The 6,040-nt window shown below is 31.9% G+C and overlaps 1 protein-coding gene across 1 annotated transcript in view; it reads right to left on the reverse strand.

Annotated features, from left to right (window-relative positions):
* LOC108740273 (titin-like) overlaps nt 1–6,040 on the reverse strand; it is a 178,816-nt gene that overhangs the window by 23,702 nt on the left and 149,074 nt on the right.

Consider the following 6,040-nt stretch of genomic DNA (forward strand, 5'->3'; position numbering starts at 1 on the left):
AATAAAATATGTTTATGTGAAATAGTAATTTAATTTTGTTTTGTAATATTACGCAAACGTTTGGCAATTGTCCATGAATGTATATGCATCATTTAATTCGATGCAGCGCCGACTTCCAAAATTATCAACGTTGATTTTGGCAGAACTTTATCAACATAGTGGCCGTGTTGATAAATGTACAAACGTACCTTATTTGTTTAAACACACTTTAAAAATAACTGCCTCTCTATAATAGGTACCTGATCATAAGTTCCACACTTTTTTTAGTAAAATGAAATCAACGCGTTGGTCTTTTCCGATTATGCGGTAACAGTTGGAACTTTCTGAATGTAATAATTGAAATAAAAGAGAACAATAACTTATAACTTACAGACTAATCAATAATATAAATTTTATTAATCTTCTGAAAATAAATATGCCTTAAACCTACAGCAGGTATTTGCCATTTTAATTACCTGAGAAATATTATTGGTTTAAATTCATTAATGTTTGAATTGATATGGAAATACATTTCCTTTGAACTTTTTGAAACGGAAGGGTACAGGTATTACCAATACTTTTACTATGCTCTCTCAGAAATATGTAACTGACTAGTAATGGATGCTATTATAAAACTGACAACAATATTAAATTATTAACAATGTGTTAAAGGTAGGTTGAATGATGGTACTAGTATGATTATTAATATAACTTAAATGTCCGATTTAGAATTTATTACTAATGATAAAATCTTTTGTTTCAGATTAGCCAAAATATCTATCTTGGAACAGTCTAATGAATTCAATTTTAACTGCCTTCACGACACGACACGAACAAGAAATTGTTAGGTATGTACATAGTTGTAACTGGATATTGATTAATTTTTATTTCAATACTTATAAAAATTCTTTTGAGTCTTTTTCCGCAGTTTTTTCGAAAATATCTACATTTCTTATCTACATTTTTCATTTAACTGATGTAATAGAGAAAATTATTAGAAGGTTAAATACGAACTATAAGATGTAAAAGAGACAAACAGTTGGGAAGAATAGTAATTACAATACCAATTTTCATTTTTTTAAATTTATTTTAGTCTCTATGTTTGCTACTATTGTAATAAAAATTTCTAGTATAGAAACGGTGAACATAGATGATATAAGAAACATGTTAGAACATCTGTCACTAGTAGGTATGAAACTGTAAATAATTCTGTGTAACTTCTTATGAATTTTATGTAATGAATCTAAGGGCCTAATTAATTAACCAAGGACCTGATTAATTAACTGTAGTTAGGATGCCAGACCATGATGGATATATCTACGCATAAATTATTTTTAATTAAGTGCTTAAATTAACAAAAACAATTTTTTATTATTTCTACAACTTTTCAGTACTTCACTAAACAATATTTATTGTTCCACTAGTTTCGTCTTTATTGAGACATTTTCAAGGATTCTTGAAAATATCCTAATAAAGAATTTGATTCTTGAAAATGTCCTAATAAAGACAAAACTAGTCGAACAATAAATAGCGTTTTATTTCAAACGTTAACGTGAAGTATTGAAAAGTTACAGAAATAATAAAAAATTAAGTTATGATGTAGCTTCACAAAATATCAAAGATGTCTATTGATTATATCAAAAACAATTTAAATATGATGTAGCTTCACAAAATATCAAAGATGTCTATTGATTATATCAAAAACAATTTAAATATGATGGAACTTCACAAAATATTCAAGATCTCTATCAATTATATCAAAAACAATTTAAATATTTTTTGGGACTCAAGAGGTAAGATCAATACTGCTACCAGGTATTCATAAAGCTTTCATTCGAGATTTTTTTATATCCTAACTCAACAAATAAAGCTTTAGACCAGCGCAAGTGAAATTGAAATCGTTAATTTTTAAAAACAGTTTTACCAGATGTTAACCGTTAGAATAGTGCCCATATATCAATCTGTAAGAGGTCATAATGCTTGCGTTATTAATATCGTGACTCAGTCAGTCGGCGTTGCATTGGCCACAGCAGCGTTATTTTGGGTCCGGATAATTTTGTTTCGAATAAACACAAGTGAATCACTCACGCAGTTGCGAGTGCGTAGGTAAAAATGCGTTCAGGGGGGGAAACGTGAGAGAAGTCCGCCGTTGTGTCCCGTCGTGCCGTGTTAACTCTTTTCCAAAGACCGGGTTTTTCTAGCAGTGAGTGCGAACGTCGCCAGTTTCGGACTAGTGTTTCTATCCGCGGCAGTGTTTTGTTCGTTTTACCGCGCGCATAATATGTGCAGTGAGTTTCAAAATCAAAGATGCCGTGCAGAATTTTATTGTTTCGTACATATTCAGTAGCAAACAAATAAAATTCAGCACGGCTTTTGTGTCAAAGAATAGACTTGTTAGGAAGAAAGAAGAAAATTGTTAGCAGTAGCTTTTGATAAGAAGTGATAGTGTTCCTTTCGATAGAAACGCTAGGAGTGTTCTTTCCTTTTAGTTGTTCTAACTAGTGCCTAATAAATTTAATATTTGTGATAGCTACAATATATGTAAAAATATTTAATATTTAAATATATAAGAATCCTTCCTAGGTTTACGCCACTGTTTTGCTTGAAGGTCTTGAGCCGTAGTTATGGCTTCTGTTTCTTTAATTTGAAGCGTCGTGGCATCTTCAGTTGTAACAAATCTTTCCTCGCTTGTCACGCTTTCCCTCCTATCTTTTACCAGGCTGCGTAAGCTCACTTTTTCTAATGTTTCCTTTGGAACCTCTTTCTTTGTTGGGATAGTTTTCTTCAACCTGACAGCTTCTTCAGTCCATGGTATAGGTTGTTGTTGTTGTATCGAACTCTTTCGCTCCACTATCATTTGCCCTTTTTGTAAAACTGTTCTTTGACTCTGTTTTCGCCACGGTAACGTTTCGTCTCCTTTAGGGAGAACTTCTTCGTCGGTTTGCTCATCACCCTGTTGCGTCGTTTCAATTATTAAAGACGTCGTCTCTTTCGTGCCTTTACTTAATCCTTGCTTTCCTTTGGATGTTGCTGTACCGCCACGTTTTTGATCGCTAACCGTTGTTCGAGAAAATTTTCCAATTCGTCCTGCGGGTTGTAACGTTTGTGTTATAACATCTGGCAGCTTTTAATATTTGTCTTCAATTAAAGCGCCATTTTTCAATTAAAAAACAAAGTATATATACATGCATACGATAAAACTGAATAAAATATGTTTATGTGAAATAGTAATTTAATTTTGTTTTGTAATATTACGCAAACGTTTGGCAATTGTCCATGAATGTATATGCATCATTTAATTCGATGCAGCGCCGACTTCCAAAATTATCAACGTTGATTTTGGCAGAACTTTATCAACATAGTGGCCGTGTTGATAAATGTACAAACGTACCTTATTTGTTTAAACACACTTTAAAAATAACTGCCTCTCTATAATAGGTACCTGATCATAAGTTCCACACTTTTTTTAGTAAAATGAAATCAACGCGTTGGTCTTTTCCGATTATGCGGTAACAGTTGGAACTTTCTGAATGTAATAATTGAAATAAAAGAGAACAATAACTTATAACTTACAGACTAATCAATAATATAAATTTTATTAATCTTCTGAAAATAAATATGCCTTAAACCTACAGCAGGTATTTGCCATTTTAATTACCTGAGAAATATTATTGGTTTAAATTCATTAATGTTTGAATTGATATGGAAATACATTTCCTTTGAACTTTTTGAAACGGAAGGGTACAGGTATTACCAATACTTTTACTATGCTCTCTCAGAAATATGTAACTGACTAGTAATGGATGCTATTATAAAACTGACAACAATATTAAATTATTAACAATGTGTTAAAGGTAGGTTGAATGATGGTACTAGTATGATTATTAATATAACTTAAATGTCCGATTTAGAATTTATTACTAATGATAAAATCTTTTGTTTCAGATTAGCCAAAATATCTATCTTGGAACAGTCTAATGAATTCAATTTTAACTGCCTTCACGACACGACACGAACAAGAAATTGTTAGGTATGTACATAGTTGTAACTGGATATTGATTAATTTTTATTTCAATACTTATAAAAATTCTTTTGAGTCTTTTTCCGCAGTTTTTTCGAAAATATCTACATTTCTTATCTACATTTTTCATTTAACTGATGTAATAGAGAAAATTATTAGAAGGTTAAATACGAACTATAAGATGTAAAAGAGACAAACAGTTGGGAAGAATAGTAATTACAATACCAATTTTCATTTTTTTAAATTTATTTTAGTCTCTATGTTTGCTACTATTGTAATAAAAATTTCTAGTATAGAAACGGTGAACATAGATGATATAAGAAACATGTTAGAACATCTGTCACTAGTAGGTATGAAACTGTAAATAATTCTGTGTAACTTCTTATGAATTTTATGTAATGAATCTAAGGGCCTAATTAATTAACCAAGGACCTGATTAATTAACTGTAGTTAGGATGCCAGACCATGATGGATATATCTACGCATAAATTATTTTTAATTAAGTGCTTAAATTAACAAAAACAATTTTTTATTATTTCTACAACTTTTCAGTACTTCACTAAACAATATTTATTGTTCCACTAGTTTCGTCTTTATTGAGACATTTTCAAGGATTCTTGAAAATATCCTAATAAAGAATTTGATTCTTGAAAATGTCCTAATAAAGACAAAACTAGTCGAACAATAAATAGCGTTTTATTTCAAACGTTAACGTGAAGTATTGAAAAGTTACAGAAATAATAAAAAATTAAGTTATGATGTAGCTTCACAAAATATCAAAGATGTCTATTGATTATATCAAAAACAATTTAAATATGATGGAACTTCACAAAATATTCAAGATCTCTATCAATTATATCAAAAACAATTTAAATATTTTTTGGGACTCAAGAGGTAAGATCAATACTGCTACCAGGTATTCATAAAGCTTTCATTCGAGATTTTTTTATATCCTAACTCAACAAATAAAGCTTTAGACCAGCGCAAGTGAAATTGAAATCGTTAATTTTTAAAAACAGTTTTACCAGATGTTAACCGTTAGAATAGTGCCCATATATCAATCTGTAAGAGGTCATAATGCTTGCGTTATTAATATCGTGACTCAGTCAGTCGGCGTTGCATTGGCCACAGCAGCGTTATTTTGGGTCCGGATAATTTTGTTTCGAATAAACACAAGTGAATCACTCACGCAGTTGCGAGTGCGTAGGTAAAAATGCGTTCAGGGGGGGAAACGTGAGAGAAGTCCGCCGTTGTGTCCCGTCGTGCCGTGTTAACTCTTTTCCAAAGACCGGGTTTTTCTAGCAGTGAGTGCGAACGTCGCCAGTTTCGGACTAGTGTTTCTATCCGCGGCAGTGTTTTGTTCGTTTTACCGCGCGCATAATATGTGCAGTGAGTTTCAAAATCAAAGATGCCGTGCAGAATTTTATTGTTTCGTACATATTCAGTAGCAAACAAATAAAATTCAGCACGGCTTTTGTGTCAAAGAATAGACTTGTTAGGAAGAAAGAAGAAAATTGTTAGCAGTAGCTTTTGATAAGAAGTGATAGTGTTCCTTTCGATAGAAACGCTAGGAGTGTTCTTTCCTTTTAGTTGTTCTAACTAGTGCCTAATAAATTTAATATTTGTGATAGCTACAATATATGTAAAAATATTTAATATTTAAATATATAAGAATCCTTCCTAGGTTTACGCCACTGTTTTGCTTGAAGGTCTTGAGCCGTAGTTATGGCTTCTGTTTCTTTAATTTGAAGCGTCGTGGCATCTTCAGTTGTAACAAATCTTTCCTCGCTTGTCACGCTTTCCCTCCTATCTTTTACCAGGCTGCGTAAGCTCACTTTTTCTAATGTTTCCTTTGGAACCTCTTTCTTTGTTGGGATAGTTTTCTTCAACCTGACAGCTTCTTCAGTCCATGGTATAGGTTGTTGTTGTTGTATCGAACTCTTTCGCTCCACTATCATTTGCCCTTTTTGTAAAACTGTTCTTTGACTCTGTTTTCGCCACGGTAACGTTTCGTCTCCTTTAGGGAGAACTTCTTCGTCG

The sequence above is a fragment of the Agrilus planipennis genome, unplaced genomic scaffold, assembly GCF_000699045.2.
Source record: "Agrilus planipennis isolate EAB-ADULT unplaced genomic scaffold, Apla_2.0 scaffold188, whole genome shotgun sequence".
Lineage (NCBI taxonomy): Eukaryota > Metazoa > Arthropoda > Insecta > Coleoptera > Buprestidae > Agrilus > Agrilus planipennis.